Source organism: Haliotis rubra, unplaced genomic scaffold, assembly GCF_003918875.1.
Source record: "Haliotis rubra isolate DU_JTF1 unplaced genomic scaffold, ASM391887v1 Scf69, whole genome shotgun sequence".
Classification (NCBI taxonomy): Eukaryota; Metazoa; Mollusca; class Gastropoda; order Lepetellida; family Haliotidae; genus Haliotis; species Haliotis rubra.
In genome coordinates, this window is record NW_025767401.1 from 2598853 (window position 1) to 2621276 (window position 22424).

General features: G+C 39.8%; 1 long non-coding RNA gene and 1 pseudogene across 1 annotated transcript; one reads left to right on the top strand and one right to left on the bottom strand.

The window, feature by feature from the left end:
- Positions 1–1337: 1337 nt before the first annotated feature.
- On the bottom strand, positions 1338–11972 carry LOC124258349 (annotated as a pseudogene).
- Positions 11973–18357: 6385 nt separating this feature from the next.
- Positions 18358–20862, top strand: LOC124258350. The gene is made up of 2 exons (XR_006893573.1): positions 18358–18533; positions 19871–20862. It is a non-coding gene; the product is annotated as an uncharacterized LOC124258350 (long non-coding RNA).
- Positions 20863–22424: the final 1562 nt, after the last annotated feature.

The window sequence follows — 22424 nt, forward strand, 5'->3', positions numbered from 1 at the left end:
TAGATTCCCCACACGGATACAATGTGTGAAGCCCATTTCTGGTATCCCCCTCCGTGATTTTGCTTGAATATTGCTAAAAGCGGTATATAACCCAACTCACTCACTCATGCTTAGGAATCTGAAAATCAGTGATTTGCTGTAAGTGGTCTGGACCTGCCCCAGCAGAACACCTGTCGCCATTGGATGATGCTAGAGTTTGGGACACAGTTAGCTGCTGACAGGAAGCGGATCGAAGCATCCTCCCGGCTGATACCTTGTGATAGGTTCTTGCAGGTAACATGGAGCTTGATGACGGAGAGCTTTAAATACGAACATCAGCAGTCATATGCAGTTGAAGGTGTGGCATAACTTCTTTATACACTTGTCTTGTTTATCCTTTTCCTATATTTTCCGATTGAGATTACGTGTCACATAAGAGACCAGAGTGAGTGAGTGAGTGACAATATTCCAGCAATATAACGGTGGGGGACACCAGAAATGGGCTTCATACAATGTACCCATGTGGGGAATTGAACCCGGGTCTTCGGCGTGACGACCTATAACCACTAGGCTACCCCATAGTCCCCATAAGATATCAGAAATTCGGCCTCTGTGATTTAGCTGATGGAGTAACTACGCCACCTCTCATCGAACTCATTGGTTTTCGTTAACAATGTACCCATGCATAATGACTGATCACATGCACTGATGCGTCGACCTTCCATTAAGACTGTATTCAAGTTGTGTCCACGTTTCATAGCGCTGGATTGTCTTTCACGATATTCCCACATGTTTGCTAGAAACAATGCAAGTATTCAATGTCGTGACATCAAAAGTGAAAACAATATTCATTTCATTTATTTTATGACATGACATTTAAATGTGCTTTCCTTTGCGAAATATTCTTTCATTCATTCATTCATACATTTATTCTATTAAGGAAGCATTAAAAACAAACAGACTGGCTATATGTGCCTTCCTTTGTTAAATATTCATTCATTCATTCATTTATTCATTCAATCTATTAAGCAAGCATTAAATACAAACCAGATTGGCTACGTGTGCCTTCCTTTGTTCAATATCCATTAATTCATCCATCCATCCATCCATCCATCCATCCATTCATTCATTCATTCATTCATCCATTCAGAGGATTTAGGGTTGTCAGAAACTGGTGAGTCGAACATACATGTACAACTGAGTTGGCATTTGCTGTGTGCTATAGAAGCTTTATATTTGCACCTCGAAGAACAAAACTGGAATTTGGAAACCAGTGAGTGAGTTTCAATATCGATTTCCACATATTTCATTTATTCATTCATTCATTCAAGGTAACATTTAAAACAAACCAGATTGGCTATAGTGGCTATTGCACGCTGTGTTTTCAGTGATTTATTCAAGTGTGATAAATAACACAAAACACGTCAAATGTTGCTATGAGTAACAACTGACTAACATAGGAAACAATCACATAATATAGGTTAGTAATGGTATATTATAACATGTTATATTGCTTTCAAAAATAACACACTGTGAACGGCGGTGTCAGTTGATTTCAGATTTCTTATAATTCAGCCGTTTCAGTAAGTTCAGTCCCTCTTTGGGAGGTAAAACTTTCAAGTTGTCGTAGTCAGCATATCCGTACGACCCAGTCCCGAGACCAGCGAAGCCAATTTCCACAGTGTCAGGTACGGAGGAGACGTTGAACACCTGTTGACCATTGATTGTTCCAATCGCCATGGAACCCTGGAAATATATCTGACTATAAAACGCTGACATTGCAGTTTCAGTAACAAGGTAATAGTGTGTTCAGTTTCGTTGAATATCATGTTGAACACAGTAACTTGTGAAAAAATATGTATATTTTCAACAAGACAAGACGTTCATTATAATTTTTTTCTTAAATTCTAGTTTGGTCCGAAAATATATCACACAGAAATATATCAACCTATATGTAGCAAGGTAACAACACCTATGCGTCAACTTTACGAATTGATGAAATATTGACGATGACGATTTGGAGATTTTACGTGCGCTTTCCAACATGGTGCTTATCTCGCACATGATACATGGGCCATACTGGAACGTATACTGGTTCTCTCCCTCACCTTTACAAGTAAGCCAACATTGTTCCATTTTGTGCCACTGAATGTATTAGTTCTACCATTTATGAGTGTCTCATTTCTCTCTGAAACGGAAAATGTATTTTCGTCAACCAATAAATTGATTATATGGTAGGAATCATGCTTGGACGAAAAATATACAAAACCAACATTCGCTGTCTGTTTGTTTATTTGTTTGTTGCTTCACGCCGCACTCGGCAATATTCCAGCTACATGACGGCGGTATGTAATTAATGAGTCTGGGCCAGACAACCAAATAGTTGACATCATGGGCATTGGGTTGTTATAGGTGGCCGAATACCTCCACTTGCATTTATATAGAGCTAACTGTACATACTATACAGTATATACAATCATACTACTCACCCTTAGATTTACCCTGTCAATATTCCCAAAGGTAAATATCACAACCTCTCCTCGTTTGAAAATGTATTCTCTTCAACTAAAATCAGAAGGTATGGACCACTTTTGAACAAAACACACATCGCCAACATCCAAGAACTTAGACATTGCATTTGTATGAACCCAATTAAACAGTCATAGGTGTATACCCTCGAACAGTAATTATCTCAAACTATCTTGTCCTGTGTGTTTTGTTGCTAGGAGAGTCAGATTGTATTAAAATGTTTCAGCCCTACCACTTCCAGGGGGTAACCTACCAAGGTTTGTAGTCACTTGATATGTCCCTGCTGCAGGGTTGATAAAGAAGAAGACACCAAGAGTGTTTGGCAAATTGCACCCCCTACACTGAACCTGGTTGCAAGGAATGCTTCTTTTGCTGCCACATTCAACCCCTGATCTATGCCTATGTCAGCCTCGATGTAAATGTCGCTCCTACAAAGAAACAAAACTTAGAGCTACTGGGGAACTGAAGCATATAACATCCAGGGTGAAAAATAACAATCTGAATTATCCCACCAAAACAAATTCCACTGGGCGTGAAAGTTGAATTGCGATGAAAGTGTATATGAATCGACGACTAAAAACAATGACAGATATTTGTGCAACAGAGAATGAATGAAAGAATGAATGAATGAATGAAATATGTGGAATTCAATATTAAAACTCACTCACTGATTTCCAAATTCCAGTTTTGTTCTTCGAGGTGCAGATGTAAAGCTTCTTTAACACACAGCAAATGACAAGCCAGGTCAGTTGTACATGTACGTATGACTCACCAGTGATAGTTTCCAAATACAGCGGCTGACAACCCTAAATCCTCTGCATGACACCACACCCACTTGACCGGATGTTGTATGGTCATCTGCCGGATGACCTTGCCATGGTCACTTTGACCACTGACCACCTCGTAGCTTCCGGTCTGCTGGGCTATCATGAAGGGTTCCTCGAAATCTTCATAACCTAATCAAACACATTCCTCTCGATAATAACTAGACGTTTTGCTTTTCATCTGTTAAACTCGATCGCATATGAGGGATAACTGCATCAAAACTGAATCATCATTTGAGCAAAAAAAAGATTATGTCCTTTGGCATTGACACTAACTTTCAAAATCATCAGTGTAGGGCAACGGAAAATCCTTCGGTGGAGGAGGAGCATCCGGAAATGACCCTTTGTGACCCGTGGTCAAGGTGGTGAACGTGTAAACCTGATCTGGTAGGAGGTCGAGATATATTACTCCGTCAACAACCTGGGAAAAGTTCATAACACAATGGATTGAAACAAAGAGAGTACAATTTTCGGAATAAGGTATACAAACACCTGGAACATCACGGCGTGGGACACCAGAAATGGGCTTCACACATTGTACCCATGTGGGGAATCGAACCCGGGTGTTGGGCATGACGAGCCAACGCTTTAACCACTAGGCTACCCCACTGCCCCTATTCCTGGTAAAACCTTAATTTGCACATAATGGCCAATTCACCTGTATTGGGGGTCTCGGCTCAAATAGCACAGAAGCTCCTGTCGGCTCAGACAGTTGAGAAAACCACACGTTGAAGCTGGTCACGTTGCCCTACAAGAAATACAGTCAATGTTATGTTGAAATGGTAAAGATGCACACATAAAATATCTTACGCAACAATCAGCATCCTTATGGATAAATACCATAATTAATTAATGATTAAGCTTGTAACAAAATCAGCTGTACTCAAAACATACATAATAATAATAGCGCTGCTTTTGAATTGAATTCCTTGTCACAATGAATGAAATATATAATCAGTTAGTTTTTAGAACAAACGTGATGCCTTTTTTTCTACTGCTCTCAAGAAGATTGAAGCAGCAATTGAGCTATATATCCTTGGACTACAGCTTCAAATACGCCACAAATGAATGAACGAATAAATGAATGAATGAACCTAGAGGATACATGAGCAACATATCCTGAAACACTATGATTTTTTACAAATTGCGGTATTACTGTTACAGATACAAATATTAACACTCACCAAGGTTCCTTTTAACTGCAGAGTGACATTTTGAGGCTGAACAATAGCTTCCGGCCCCGTGTAGTTTTGTTTCTGTGGAGAGCAAATGGCACATCTTATATGTGTAAGGGAAGACCAAACTGATCTTTGTTTTCAATTCGTATGTTTTTGTTATTTCTCGTCTATCGCTTGGACACACAATGTGGCAGCAATAATAGTCCATGTGTTGCTTAAATTTATTATTTCGATTACTAAATTTAAACGTGTTATTAGAATTACTTAAAGGGGTGTGCATTTGTGATTGCTAAGTCAGAGTACATACCACAGTCTCCAGGATGATGGTGAAGTCCTTCCCATCAGGACTGACAAGGGTCACGAATGTCCCGCCTCCCGCCAACCTGTCCACCCCGGCACCGTGTCTCAAGTACTGCCAGCCTGGTTCGGTGAACTGAGCTGTATGGGCTGTGAAGGCATATTGGGACATTTATACAAGGAGATCATACTAATGTTACAATCCAACAGCCTATGCAGAGGCTAGCAAACACTTCAGTATATTTTGGTATTCCGGTCTTGCTAACATTTTAAAAGAATGTCACATTACGAAAATTCGTTTTACCTGCGAGCCAGACATACTGGGGAATTTCATAGTACCCTGACCACGGCTGCACAGCATTAAGAAGACCTGAGCCTAAGTAAGGAAGTCCTGGATACCACGCACTGATGATCGCCCATACGACGGTCCTGAAATTTGTCACAGTAAAGCCCACATTATTGGTGGTACCGCTGATAATAAGAAAAGAATATTCGTTAAGTCTATCCATTTAATTTAACATGCTGATTGTTGATTACCTTCTGTGTATGTATGCCTATGGTTTGTAATATTTTTGTGTTTAGAACTTAGTATCATCAAAGTACCTTTATTCAAAATAGAAGGAAACACTTAGTATTTTTGTAATATATTTATCATTGCTGGATCTGTACATCAGAAATATGGCATAAACCCTAATAAAATATCAAAATTGTTAGAAATATTAGGGATTTAGTTGGATACATGAAAATTTTATTTCATTTTTTCCACCGAGAGATAGTTCTGATACATTTAAAATATTAAACAGCTGGCTCAGTGGAGATTATGATGATATTACATGCAGCAATGTCCCTTATGCATCATGATATAAAGGCTGATAGAACATACCCTGTCATATATCCATTCACATAGTTTCTGTTCCATCGCTGTAACAGATCAGATGTATCATATGAAGATCTTCTTATGTCGCCGTAATAACTGCCCAGTATAAGCAGTTTGTGTATTTAATCGAGCCTGGCCCAACGTGGACGATAGCATGAGCAACGATGCAAACAATAAGTATAGTTTAAGAACACTGGGTATATATTCGAACCAGGAAGTTACTCGTTCGCCGGCTAATCTAAATGACAAACATTTACAGCGATTAAAGGGGACAATCGACACAGTCGAATAAATCAGTGGAAGATTGGTCCATGGAAATGCTTTTCAATAAAAGCATTTGATAACAATAGTAACAACATTGATTAATATGACACTAATCATTGGTAAAAACAAAGTTTAACGCTAATCAATGGTAACACTGATCATTATTATCTGGTCCAGACTCGATTATTTCGATACCGCCGCTATAGAATTGGAATAATGCCGAGTGCGGTATAAACAACAAACGAACAAACCAATCAATGGTGACCAATGGTGACATAAACCTATACGGTTGACCTGATCGATGACAAAAGTAACATTGATCAATGGTGACATAAACCTATACGGTTGACCTGATCGATGAGAAAAGTAACATTGATATATGGTGACATAAACCTATACGGTTGACCTGATCGATGACAAAAGTAACATTGATCAATGGTGACATAAACCTATACGGTTGACCTGATCGATGACAAAAGTAACATTGATCAATGGTGACATAAACCTATACGGTTGACCTGATCGATGACAAAAGTAACATTGATCAATGGTGACATAAACCTATACGGTTGACCTGATCGATGACAAAAGTAACATTGATCAATGGTGACATAAACCTATACGGTTGACATTGATGACAAAAGTAACATTGACCTGCATCGATGACAAAAGTAACATTGATCAATGGTGACATAAACCTATACGGTTGACCTGATTGATGACAAAAGTAACATTGATCAATGGTGACATCAGTGGAGACATCGCTCAATGAAGCAATGGTGGCATATAGAAATACTTACCCGTGAAGATCCGGGTTAGAATTAATCTTCAGTAGCCAATGCTTGTCGTAAGAGGCGACTAACGGGATTGGTTGGTCAGGATCGGGTGACTTGGTAAACAGATGTCATCGTATCCCAATTGTGGAGATCAGTGCTCATGCTGTTGATCACTGGATTCTCTGGTCCAGACTTGATTATTTACAGACCGCCGCCATATAGCTGGAATATTGCTGAGTACGGTGTAAAACTACACTCATTCACCCACTCACTATAGAAATACTACCACGTGTAGAAAATACATTACCATGTTTGATATCACAGCATGGTCTTCTGAAGCCCACAGTTGTTTCCCAGTATCAACAGCATACAAAGAGCTGTTTTCTTCAGGGTAGTGGACGCTGAAACACACATTCGAATTTAACGGCGTTTTGCATCTGTAAAGTATTTTAGTAGTTTGTAAGACAAGAAGGCAAGAAGCACCAAAGGCTAGGAAGAACATCAGAGCTGGATTGGTATTCTACATTTTCGTAGAAGCGACAAAAACCCTTTCCATATCCATAAGAAATATCTGCAAAAAGCAGAGTCGATTGCACAATTGTGACCATATCATGAGTTTATTATTGTTTCAGCAGTATCACAGCTTACGATGTTCCTGCAACAGGCTCCTTCTGCAGAAACACATGTGACCATGATCGTATCATCTAATCTCCCCTTAACGTTTATGTTTGTCATGTGCTCACAGTATATGTGCACGTAATGTGATTAAAGTCAAAGAATATCCTTTAGGATATCATTGCTAGTAAAACATATACAAATTGATAGTAACTTGATTGTATACTCAATTCAGTTTCACTAGTTTCCTTATAACGTATTTAGCCAGTTTTATTTTGGCACATTATATAAGTCTTGAGTTATTACCCTAATCACCGTGTCAAACCGAAACATCAGTCTCATTAACCTATTCAGACAATGACCTACTTTTCAGCCGATCCAAATTTTCGCGTGTGAAAGTAATAAGAGACACCACAAACAACTATGGTTACACTGAATTCAAATTCCTTGTTTCATAAGAACATGGTATTTGCAAGTTAATTTTAATTGTAAACTTTAATAACATCGTATTTCAATATTTTATGGCGGGGTTTAGGCAGCATGACTGGTTACACCTGTTATGTATTGTTTGCGCGTATCCATTGTAGGTTTGTAACGCACAATGTGATAGATATAATATCACGTCCGTACCAGACCGCCAAACTTTTCTAGCGCCAGAGCCTCGTTTTGAGATTTCCACGATTTCCAGATTTCCGTTTGCCAGAGCAGGCTGTACGACAGAGCACGCTGCACGACGTGTTATCAAGGATAAGAAGGAGCGTAGTGTTGCAATATACAAGTGCTTAAATGTATCAAATAATACTGATTAATATCTATGTATCCAGTTGAATGAATTGGTCTCAAAATTCTGGACTCGTTATAGTACAAAGGTGCGCAATAGGACGGAACCCAGTCAGCAGGAAACGAGACTTGTGTAATCAATGTTTTGACTTGCTTGTTTCGGATTATCTTGCCCAAAAGCATCAGCCAGTTTCGGATTATCTTGCAAAAATTGCTCAAAAGCCTGAGTCAATTTGGGATTTTCTTGCTCAAAAGCATGAGCCAGTTTCGGATTTTCTTGCTTAAAAGCGTGAGCCAGTTTCGGATTATCTGGCAAAAAATTTAGATTAACTTGCTCAACAGCATTCTGGTATTTAGTGTCAGTCACGTCCTGCTCATCTTGGATATCTCCGACAAAGTATATAACAAGTATTATGCAATTACCCAATAGCATATATAGCATCAGCCAGGACCGGGTCGGCCAGGACATCACCAGCAATGTTGTCCCAGTGGAAGTAGTCCGCTGCCACGATCTTGGTGAAGCTGCATCCGTGTGTGTCCAGCATCTTCCTCAGGACCTATGAACAGAAGGTGTTGAATAGTGTATGCCAGGTCATGCCAGTTTTGAAAGAACTATCCGACACACAGAACGACTGAGGCTGTACAACCGTACCCAAAACAAAATACACAAACTGATATGAATGCTGAATTTCGGCTAATATTAGTTCCGTTTGCAAGGGATTCACATGTATACACTGCAGCCGCCAGTCAGCTGAACACTTACTGTACCTGTTCACATTTGTAAATTATTGTTTAGGATTAGCTGTTTTCGATACTAAGATACGAACATAATTTTCATATTTCACTTCACACTGAAGAAGGGGCGGTGGGGTTGCCTAGTGGTTAAAGAGTTCGCTCGTCACGCAGAAGACCCGAGTTCGATTCCCCATATGGGCATAATGTGCGAAGCCCATTTCTGGTGTCCCCCGCCGTGATGTTGCTGGAATAATGCTAAAAGCGGCGTAAAACAATATTCACTTATTCACTCACACTGAAGCACCATGTTCATAAATGGAACCTGGTACAGTCGTCGGCAGCAAGCGAACACACAACCGACTGGCCCATGAGCAAACCGTTCACCCCTGGCGTTGTTATGGACTGGACCGAATATGTAGATCCGTGGAGTCAAATGTACATTGGTAAGTATTCTTACGTTTGCTAACCATCACAGCACAAGGCATCTGTGTGTAATGAAATGCATGAGTTCCATTTTGCGGGTGTGGACAACTGTACCTTTATGTAGGTTGTGTTATAGGGACTCTCATTCCAGATCTGAAAATGAAATACACTAATCAGATGACCCTCTTAAATAGATAATACAATAGCCTGCATGCATGTTCTGATCCTTGAGTAGTTGTTATAATGCGACGTGGGCATGAAACAGTCTTGGCGTGTATTTTTTTAATCGTTAGATTAATAATTAACAAACATATATAAATACATTCGACGAAAGTGATGCACTTGCCCCAACATAGTCAATTGTGAGATTATAGTGTGTCTTTGCTCCAATGATCCACTTCACAATGTACATGGCTGTCTGTTCTGGGTTGTCGTACACGTTCCCCGTGTCGCCTCCCACCCAGCCAGGCCACCCCAGGGGAGACCATACAGTTTGATGTTGGGGTTCCGCTGTAATATTAAAGTATATGTACATATATGTGTAACTGTTATTAAACATTAAAATGAAGCAGTATTTCAATGCAATGTTTATGTGCACATGATCAAACTGTGTACAGATCGAATGGTCTGTTTATGTTTTATAAGAGTATACTTGAAACAAACAATTTCATATCACATTTATGTGACCAAATATGTTATGCTGGACTTGATAATATTTTCAATTTATGTTTTGATGAATTAAAGATTTTCAATTAATTAAAGCAATCAAACCTTCTTCGCTTCTAGCATCAGCCACCATTCATAACCCCTCTGATAATTTTCCTCATCAGGTGTTCGCATGTGAGTTGATTCAGAACCATCTGTTGAATGTTGACAAAAGAAGTGTGTCAAATTATATCGAAACGTCAAGGTCGTCATGTCAAATTTAAAACTATACATACAATTGATGTATATCGATTTACGCTATTATGGGCCAACAATGTACGTTGAAATATCATAAACGCCTTTGTAAGTTATGAGTGAGTGAGTTTGGTTTTACGCTGCTTTTAGCAATATTCCAGCAATATCACGGCGGGGGACACCAGAAATGGGCTTCACACATTGTACCCATGTGGGGAATCGAACTCGGGTCTTCGGCGTGAAGAGCGGACGCTTTAACCACTAGGCTACCCCACCGCCCTTGTAAGTTATGAAACACAGATCCACATTACATTAAGTGTGCAGATATTATTCTATGATAGCGTGTGGATGAGACGTATGTGGGTCACAAAATCACACTGGTTTTATTCGTAAGATCGGTTCTGTGTCAAAGGTTATGTACGTGCTGGTAGATATGCGTGTCATGATTACACTCCCCTATCCTGTTGATGCCTTCTATGAAGATCACACCTGTCTCTGGTAGTATAACTTACCTGTACTCTCTGCATCTCCACCAATTTCAACCTTCAGAATGTGCACCGACGCACCAAAATTGGGCTGAAATCATTAGTAATTTTTTTAATGCTTTTCATATTTTCAATAGTAAGGCAAGTGAGGTATTGAAATTAGTATAACTCTTTTTCAAAACTATTTTGACTTAAAATCTTATGTCTCTGCTAATCGTCAATAAAATTCCCATAAATGATTAAAAAACATTAAAATATTCTTTCTTAAAATTCAATTCCATAAAACACTTACTTTGAATACATAGTCGAGGATTTCATTTCTTTGTTTCTCTGGGTAATTAACTAATAGTTTAGATGTTGCCTGTAAAGAAAACGTATGATGTTGCAAACAAACTACACAAACAAGTATACAAGAATGTATTCAACTTTAAAACGTCATATATCCATCATCTTATCCAATCATAAAAGCCGTTGTTTGGTGTTCGTAAACTAAGGAATCATTTACAAGACTGCTAAAATGGGTATTACTGCTTCACTTATACACCATCACGCGTATTAAAATGTGAAAAAACCTTGAATCACAATACAATAATGATGAGAAGAAATCTGACACAGTGACTGTATATCAGCATGAGTGAGTGGTGTTTCTTTTGTTTGTCTGTCTGTGTGTGTGTCTGTCTGTCTGTCTGTTTGTGTGTTTGTTTGTTTGTTTGTTTGTCAGCAATTTTCCATGACCTATAAATAATCGAGTCAGGATGAGACAATCCAGAGTTTGACATTACTGGCATCGATCTACTCTGATATGATGACATTAATCCAAGTCAGCGAGCCGGACCACCCGATCCTCAAGCACGAGTTGCTTAATAGGAGGTAAGAGTGATGCGAGTCCAAGCCTAGATGCAAGAGATGCATGTCTAGGCTTGGATGCAAGATATGCATGTCTAAGCTTGGATGCAAGAGATGCAAGTCCAAGCCTAGATGCAAGAGATGCATGTCTAGCTTAGATGCAAGATATGCATGTCTAAGCTTAGATGCAAGATATGCATGACTGAAGCTATGGTGCTGATAGATAAATATATAAGCGTATAATAATATAAATAAGTAGTAAAATGACGTATACTTACTCCCCCGCCGCTGATTCCTCCAATACCATCAAACATCCTCCCAAGACCATCTGAGTTGTCCAGATGGTAAAGGTCCCTCTCAGACAGGACAGGTGAAATACTCACAAGGATGGCAAATATTTTCAGCAGCATTGTTGAAGATGAACTGACGACAATGGCGATCACACCTTCTGTGAAGACACCTTTAATCTGTGCAGCCTTGAGTCATTTATCAGTTTTCATTATCAGCGTGCGTAAGATCACAAGACGTGGTCTGCTTGTGTTGATAATGTTAGGCTGGAGGGCAATGCGCCCGTATAGTCCTCTAATTGGTGGAGTGCAGATGAGAGATGTATTTCGTTCCCCCTTGATGTATTCATGTATACCACTGAGTATGTACATACTTGCACTACCGTGGTAAACGTGTGCTCACTGTGTGCACTCCTCCATCCTTGGCAAGCATGTTGTGATGATATTCCTGAACTATTGCTCAAAACAATGTCAGTCCTCCTAACTATCTCAGCAATATGCATGTTCATGTTCCATTTAACTCAGACACATTGCAGTTGCGATTTTTGAAACCAGACACAGTTTGAAACGTACTTATAATATATCAGTAGTGAATATACATATATGGAACTTAGCCTTTTGTCATTTAGCCTTAGACATAACATTGGGCGATTTGTGGTCGGTCAAGGATACCCTGACACATATGTCAAGATATCTTCAAGGCCAAATCGCACAACACAAACATCACTGGGTGATAACGAGTCCAGCCAGCTAGGATACCTTTAGATTGAGTGAGTGAGTAGTTTGGTTTTACGCCGCTTTAGCAATATTCCAGCAATATCACAACAGGGGACACCAGAAATCGGCTTCACACATTGTACCCATGTGGGGAATCGAACCCAGGTCTTCGGCGTGACGAGCGAACGCTTTAACCCCAAGGCTGCCCGAGCGCCCCATTGATTGAATTTTAAACCAAAAACGCATGAGTTATTAACATCATGATTCTCCTTCTCATATAGCAGCATATATATGTCTTCATTGAATTAAAGAGAATACGTCTCTCTTCAGAAAAATACGCAACGTGGCATTGTTTAGTTTTGTAGCGCATATCACCTGTATGATGTCTATGCGCTCACATTACATGGGCTGTGGAAATGTGTCACGTTAAATCCCCAATAGTGGAGCGGCTAAGGCCAAGTTTTCATAGAAATTGTGCATTTGATGATAAAAGCACCAAAATTGGTCATTATATAAAACAACAGATATGAAGACACCTCAAGCAGTTCAAAAAGTATTTTCAGCGTTTCCCCTTAAATCTCTAGTATTGTCATTCATTACACATCTATTACTTTCATAAATAGTGGTTTAAAGGTTCATGAAAAGACAACAAATACATCATTTTAGAATAATGCAAAACATTTCGAAACAATGATCATTCCCTCTTCCAAAAATGGCGGATGGCAGATGGCTTTTTTGGACTATTGAAATCTTTGAGAAAATGTGTGTATGCTTGGGATTTATCAGATTAAAATTGTCTGAAAATGAACATGAGCGGCAAGAGAAATGTAGCACAATAAAAAAGAGTCTTGTATATGTTTAAAATGCAGTCATTTTCCGGTGCAAATCATACTAAATTGGTTTTATTGTTTCATGGTATATGTAAATTAATTTAGTGCAAACATGCAAATTTTACCTCATCCTGACTCATACTAATTGCTTATCTCATCTCATTTCCTAATAGTAGTGGAAAATCAAGTGTTTGTGTCCCTCTTGAATAAGAAAAAAACACATCTCACCCCAACATTCCAAGCTGCGCATGTGCACCGGTTGCACGTGACCAAGCCTATGACTCAATTTACGATGATAATAAAATGCTAACTTGGTTGCCCATAACTTTCCCATCGATGAATCCTCCTCCTGAAGCAACTTTGCAAGTCAAGTCATCAATAACCAAAGCTACCAGAATGCAGGGTCTTCCCGCACCTCATGTCAACACTAAGAAGTTCGACAATGATCCACAGTCCGACAAAGAATGTATGCTTTTGTCCACCATGGTCAACCAGCAGAAGTACCAGGAGTCTATCTCCGACCAGATCAGATTAGCTCAGCATCGGCGGAACTCACCTTACTACGTAGACAAGAAAGTATTGGCCAAACTGGGACCTTCTGAAGGACCCATTCGTCACAAAAATCTTAAGGAATAGATATACCATTCCGGTGAACACGACGCCACCGCTCCAATCTATCTTCCGCAGATACATTATGCAGAAACCCTACAACCCAAGCTCACAGATGCGATAGAGTCACTTCTATCCAAAGAAGCAATAGAAGTTGTACCTCAAGAAGAGCTCGACCCGGGTTCTGCTCCCCAATTTTCTTTGTTCCCAAGAACAATTTATCAGAAACGTCCAGACTAATATGGAGAATTTCAACGATTACTCATTGAAGCCAGATAAGTTCAGAATTCTCCACCTTCTGCAGCTGAAGCAGATGATAATACAGAACACCTTTCTGGCAAGCATAGATTTAAGGGATGCATATCTGCATATGCCAATCCACCCAGGGTCCAGGAAGTATCTACGATTCCTGTTCAACCATCACAAATACCAGTGGAGGATTCTACAGTTTGGCTTTTTCATGGCCCGTGGTTACTCACACGGGTAACCAAGTCCATCGTAAGCTTCCTGCACAACAGGGTAATTAGATGCACCTTCTGCCTAGACAATATAACAAATGGGAATAATACCTTAGAACGTCGGTTACAAAACTGTATCAAACATACAAGTTGCATATTCGCAATTTTACATTCATATGCCGTATTTCTTTAAACGGTTTCAGCCATCTTAGAGAAAGAGTGAGTTCAGTTTTACGCCGCACTAGCAATATCCCAGCTATATAGCGGCGGTCTCTAAATAACCGAGTCTGGATCAGACAATCCAGTGATCAACAGCATAATCATCGATCTACCGAATTGGGATACGATGACATGTGTCAACCAAGTCAGCTAGACTGACCACCCGATCCCATTAGTCGCCTCTTACGACAAGCATGGGTTGTTGAAGATCAAATCTAACCCGTATCTTCACGGGTTCTTATGGAAAGAATGCAAACAATATACAATTGTTTTTAAATTAAGGTGAGGTCACGCTAAAATAAATTATCACTATCGCTAATACTAAATCTTCAAACATAACTTCAAGTATAATACTTGAATTTTCCAGGCGTTTTCCCAAACTCGTCCGTTTCCTTGGCGATCGTATTGAGTAATTTCAAATCTGACACATCTGCATCCTCAGCAAGATCGCCCGAAAGGCAAAATTTCCCATTCGTAGTGTCCTGACTAACGGAGTTTCGTTTGACACAAGCAGCTAGAGGTTATTTTCTAAAATATACTTGATTCTCTCCATAAAGCACAACCTGCTCAGGCCTACTGGATAAGAGTTGAAACGTGAGCACGCTCGTAAAGCAGCTAAGCCAATAAACACAGCTTACCTGAAGGCACCATTAAAGTCGGCCATGTTCGACCCTTCTTTGACATGTCCTCTGTGTAGGACACAGCTGGTAATTCTAGTCGATCACGTGACTGTGATCGTGTAACATGGTTCTAATCAACTTCGAACCCCCGATCATCAACTCTTCAGACCTGATTCGTAGCCTTCAACGAGAATGTGTTTCACTGGCTTCCGTCAGTGAAAAATAATTGTCGAAAAACAGTCACTTTCTTTTACCAGGGAGACGTCGTTATGGATAAACTATGTGATAACGTTGCTTCATATATAAACGGAATCCACTGGTGGTTGACATATATACTGGTTATGTCATCAATGGGCGTCGTTTGAAGTGATGTTTTAACGAGCGGAGACCCGTTCAGGACCTCACTTCTTCCGTCGGTATTGGCATCCGATTTATAAAATAGTGCCAATTTTAGAGTATAACAGACAAATAATGTAAATTAACACTACAAGGGGTCTGAAAAGGATATACTCGTACTCGATCTTAGTGTGATGAAACGACGAAGCTCTAAAGGTTCTAACAAACTAGTACGGCATTCGGTAGATCGTAGGAATATATGTATTTATGCCATGATCAAAACTCCGCCATGTTTAAAACTGAAATCACAGACTGACATCGACTAGTCAACGTGCACCATGTGTAATCGGTAAAGAAAGACACTAATATGCAATAGTGTTACCAGAATATGTTATTGAGTCAACAGTTAAGTATTGTTGTCTTACGCCAAGGGGGTTGTTGTGGCTGTCTTCTCACAAAAGGGTTTCACCACCATGTGTCTTGACAAGTGGCCTTGACCTTTAAGCAGCAGCGATATTTGTCATGACACTCCTCAGCGAAATCGGAAAAAGGTAACCTAACACCTTGAAATATGGGTCGTACTTAAATAATGAACTAATCTCCTATTAAAGGTTAAAGATTTTATTGTTCCATTATGAAAATAATCATTATTAGATTTAGATATCTTTATCTTACAAGCAACACTTTAACAACTTCTCAATTCAATGTTGATGTCGTTCTATTGTCATATAAAGTCAGCCTTTTCCAATTCATCTGAAACACACCACACGCAGACGTACAGCGTGTAAAAAGAAAAAGCTCAAGACTGAGAGGCATGAAAGTATTCACATAGTCTTTTAATTAAACGTAACTGTAGATTGTGTATAATCAATTCATACCTACACTTCAAGTTACACGGATGATCGAATCTCAGACACCTGAAGTCAGCGTTAGCTCAACATATTGTCACCTTGCAAAAAACACGAAACCATAATAATCACTTACTTTCAAGATTGTAACCAATGCTTGCTCGATACTCCAGAATCGATACAAATCAATCGAACTGTGGCTGGTTGGAATAAACTGCCTTTGAAATGAAGACTTGGTGTTTCGGCAATGTTATACACCAGACCTTGAAATCAACTCACTCTGTAATTACCTTTCCTAAATTAGCCTAACGTATACTTAATCGTTGACATTGAACACGTTTTGTTACAAGGTCTGGGGTAAGTCTTCACTCTCTTTGACAAGAACCTAACGAGTAAGACGCTAACAAGATCTCCTTATACCGTAGCTACAGACCATTGTACTTCCATCGATGGTCAATTCTCATTTATTCCTGACAAACTATACTTAACTGTAATTTATTTCTGTCTAAACACTGTTATTTTCCTAGCATAACTGATAATCGACCTCAGACAAAGCGCATTAGTAATATAGTATATGACTATAAATGCGATATTGTCTACAGGCAATAATAGGCAATAATAGACGTTGTTAGTTTATAAATCACAGGTTTGTAAGGGCAATGTCCATAGAGAATTGAGGTAACTATCCACAAGCCATAGGCTAGACGGTGTTGTGAAATAGATATCGGTTCATTTTGCTTCAAACGTGTATGTATGTATGTATGTATGTATGTATGTATGTATGTATGTATGTATGTATGTATGTATGTATGTATGTATGTATGTATGTATGTATGTATGTATGTATGTATGTATGTATGTATGTGCGTGTGCGTGAGCGTGAGCGTGTGTGTGCGTGTGCGTGTGTTTGCATATAATCCACGGTCAGGTTGACCCATACTTCCCTTATCGTGTCAAACAAGTCCTCTTTAGTCCTGACGTCCACTGTTCTGGTGTGGATGGCTCTTTCATTTTCAGCCAAATATCTTCCATGATGTATAAATACAGTGACTGTGTAGGCCAAGTCAGACACTTAATATTGTTCTGTTCTTTGTATTCACCAACAATACGGGAGCATTGTTATCCTGGACGCGATCATATTCGTCGGGGAAGGGCCTGCTAATACTGCCACAAAACATCATCCAGTATATCAGTATACTTTCGACAGAAATAATTCCTTCTAAAAGCACTACAGATCCTTCACCATGCACAGAGATACAACCTGCACACCATAACAGACACCAGCTACCGTCGTAATGGACACACACATTGCGGGTAGTAGACTTCGTGGGCCTTCCTCCCGATATATAAACGGTTATTTATGTCCATTACTATTTGACTGTCATCCGTAAAAATGACAGAATTCCAGTTACCTCCCACAGTCCATGTACTTATACCACGTTTCTTACGATATATTTCTCGTTCAACCACATTCTCTTCAGCAATTCGTTTTATTAAAACCTTAATTATGCAAAGTTCTCGGTACATGCCTCCCAGACACAGGATGTTCATATTCTCAGTAGTTTTGGTAGTAACGCCCGTCAAATTTGACGTACGATTAGTTTTCACTATTCGAAAATCGTTTGACAAAGATGAACGACGTCCTTTTCGAGGCTGACTTTCCACACTTCCGGTCACACGAAATCTTTCAACAACATTGTGAGTGGTAGTCCAAGAAATAACTACCTGGCAATTTTACTAAATTACTGTGCTTCCTGGTATAATCTAACAAATATATGGTTGATGTGAGTGTTGAATTTCTGAATTTTTGCAACCAATATGGACAGACAGCAAACACACCACATAACGCAAGAGCAGACGACAATTATAATTTATCACGTGATAGTCACGTGCCCAAACAACACCATCGATTTCTGTGCATTACGTCGAATTATGACTGCGCTGAACGAACAAAGACCGCAAAAACCGAAATCAATAAAGTGTTCCAACACACTCTAGACATGTCTGGACGCATAACCATCACTGACCACAGTATGCACAGCGGTGCACACCAGGAAAGACGATCGAAGAAGAAACATATATAGCCATTACCTTTAGCTTGGTAAGAAAAGTGTTGATTCATATCAAAATACGTATTTCACTCGAGGTCACAGTGACCCGAAATTTGTTAATGTGAGCCTTTGTGTGTGTGTGTTTGTGTGTGTGTGTGTGTGTGTGAAAGAGAGAGAGAGAGAGAGAGAGAGAGAGAGAGAGAGAGAGAGAGAGAGAGTATGTTGGTGTGTGTATGTGTGTTGGTGTAGGGATGTATGCATGTCTGTTTCTCTGTCTCTGTGTCTGATCGTGTATTTCTGGTAACCGATCAATAGAAATATCAAAGGCAGACATCCTGAGGATAAAATAGTCTAGTACAATATGTGTCTGCGTGTCTGTGTCTGTTTCGTCTGTGTCTGTGTGTGTGCATGCCTATGTATTTTCTGTCTGTGTGTCTGTGTGTGAGAGAGAGAGAGAGAGAGAGAGAGAGTGTGTGTGTGTGTGTGTGTGTGTGTGTGTGTGTGTTTTTGTATGTGCTCGGAGCGAGTTTTGGGGTAGGATTTCTCAGCCCTCCATAACTTCAAACCCCGCCTTGTACATAGGAATGCAGTACGACATGGATAATGTCACATCGAGTCAATAGATGAATGTAATCATTATGTAAGTTGAAACGGGTTGTTACACGCATACAATATTTCCTTATACAGCAGAAATCGATGCATGTCATGTCCTTACGTGTTGTGTGGACTACACAGTGATACTGATCTGTACGGAGCAGTGACACGATGACATGTATGTGAATGTATGCGCGTGTGCTTGTGTATGCGTGTGTGAGTCTACATGTGAATACGTGTGTGTGTGAGTGTTTATGTATGGGGTTGTGAGTGTCTCTGCACTTGTATGAGTGAGTGAGTGAGTGTGTTTTTTGAGTGAGTTTTGAGTGAGAGGGTATGTGGGCGGGTGGGTTTATGAGTGAGTGGGTGAATTTTGTGTGGGTGCGCGAGTTTTCCCTAGGTGGTGGGTCGGTGGATGGGTATGTAATTGAGTTTGTGGGTGGGTTAGTGCCTGCATGGGTGTGTGCGACCAGCGTCTTTTAAGAATCGTGATTGGTACAGGCAGAGAGCAATCAACCTGGTCACCTAATCCTTATTGGGTTTAATTGGCCTGTTTGGACAGTACAGTACAAGTGCGCCAATATAATACACTATAATGCTGTTCAGTGCAAGGTCACATCTCGACTGATTCAATCAAATTTGGTCTTAAATCTATGATAAACTATAGAGTTACGACAGATCGTAACGTTACGAACACTTTGAAGATCTGGACGCAATTTTATAAAATTGTAATTGATTTGTACGTTGGATATAGTGTTTTATTACATGATAATTCACTGATCTTCTCCTTCAGAGGGAACTAAATGGCGCCAAACGCAAGAACTGCGAATATCAAGATGTTAAATGAACTGAGAATTCGAAGTTTCATGGCCTCTAAAATGCTATACGAACAGTCAACCAGATACAGTAACTATGCTTTTTGGGCAGTGGTGGTAGCTAGTGGTCTTATGGGTGTAGCTGCTGCTAACCTATGTGATTATCTCCCCGTGGGTGATGGTCAGAACAGATGGGTTTCAGCATCTAAGATGCTCATCGGAGTGGTCTCTGGATTCGCAGTCTCATTTCAAACGGGCAGAATCTTTCTCATTGATTACTTTGAAAAGAAACAGCGAATCTATAACGAAACAGCATCAGGTTGGCAAAAGCTGGAATTGGACATTGAATTATTTCTTAACTCTATCGAGATCACAACCACAGACAGAGATATCAGAGAGTTTACAAGTGAATGTATAAAACAACGGGATTATATATGCTCCAAGTCAAAACCAGAGGAAGACATTTATCAGAAATACCATAATAACCCCGATTTAGTGATCAAGAAGTATCAGAAAAAAAACTCTGTCATTGCGTACATTCTACAAAAACTTGATCGGGAGGAAGAAGCAGAAGGAGAAGAACATCAAGAGGATCATGATGATGAATCAGACCTGGTTTGTTGGGCTTGTCTTCCCTTTGGTGTATATTTTTGTATTCTGTACAGTCCGATCAAATTCTTTATGAAGTATGTCAACGAAAGTCGATGCAATTACCACCGTGAACATTTTATTTAAGAAATCGAGTGTAAAAGGTATGCTGTGGGTCTCTATAGAAATGAGTGAGCTGGCTTTTGAGAGACAAGACAAGACAAGGGCCCAAAGGTGGAGGTACATTGGTATTCTCAAGTTACGCAACTCAGCTAATTGCGGTGCCTGAGACGACTAAACCCCACACCTCCGTTTCTCTATTTACTGCTATGGTACATAGATTGCATGTAATTGTGCATGTTATATATATTCTAACATCTCTGTTTCTGATTTATGACTTATTTATTATGACATCTCTGTTTCTGATTTATGGTATATTTATTCTAGCGACATTTCAGCGACATGGAACACCTTCTGGTGTTGTATACTATCAGTTGTATGCTTCTCTCGAGGGTAATACGGCTCGGGTGACACTGCTACAAAGAGGCGTACATCAGACCGTATTACCCGAGGGAGAAGCATACAACGTATTTAATTTACCGCCATGTTAAATGAACAAAGCATCATTTTATTTTATGCTAAATATCGCTACCGACTACAAGACATGCAAACAAAATGGCGTCTGCCTCTCGACTGGGTTTTTAGCATCAGTGAAACATATTCTGACAAGCATAAAACTGCTATAAAAATTGTCAATTATGTTTAAACTGAGTTTGCAAACCACTCAATGTATAAAATAGTTTAAATAAAGCAGTGAAAGTCGGTCAAATAAATCTGTACAAATGAACACAGAAACAGCTGATCGAACGGTTTTCGAACTCAGGGCACGGCATGCGTCATATTATGACATCATACGATTGTTAGTGCTTCAGCTTCTCGGCGGAGAGCTTGGCGGTTACCGTGGCAGCGGGTAATATTTTTTCCAACGGAAACTTGTTAAACCGTCATTGACCAATGAAATTAAAATATTTTACATAAAGGTAAGATAAATGAGTATGGAGTCCATAGAGATGACCTTGAAGGTGTGTCCTTGTGTTTGTAAGGTCCAATCTACGATTCGAACCACGACCAAAGACAAATGAACGCACCTCTGCACAGTGTTTAATGTTGCCGTAGACGAAAAGATCACACGCATCTGATTACTCATTGACAATGGGTTCAAGTCCGTAATGATGTTGTTGATAGCCGTACTCAGCAATATACCCTCTTTATGTCGTCCGTCTGTAAATATCGAGTCTTAACCAGACAGTCCAACAGTTGTCATGATGACGTTGAGCCTGACGATCCAATCCTGAGTATTTTCATGAGGCAGCGGCGGCACAGGTATATCAACATTTACCCCTCACTTACTTAATAAAACCTGAAACCTAAATATAGATGTAGATTTTGTTGGCAAAACACTAAACGTACTCGTTCGATGTTCAGTGTTGGGCGGTGGGGTAGCATAGGGGTTGAAGCATTGGCTCGTCACGCCGAAGACCCGGATTCGATTCCCCACATGGGTACAATTTTTGAAGCTCATTTCTGGTGCCCTCCTCCATGATATTGCTGGAATATTGCTAAAAGCGACGAAAAGCTAAACTCATTCACTGTTCAGTGTGGCTGAGGGACTGAGTTTCACGCCACTTTCAGCAACTTTCCTGCAATAGTTAAATGCCTTCACACATCATCCTTATGTCGGAAATCGAACCCACGACGTTAGCCACCAGACTACAAGGCTATCTATATAGCCCTCAAAGTCTATTATTACCTCATCCCTTAGTCGTCTCATAAATTGTTCTTTTATCCTTCGAGGACAAGGCGATTGTCGTTAATAGGGAGAGATGCCATACAAGTAGCTCCAAATGAGCTTCTTTGGTCCTTAACTGTTGTATCTATGCTGAC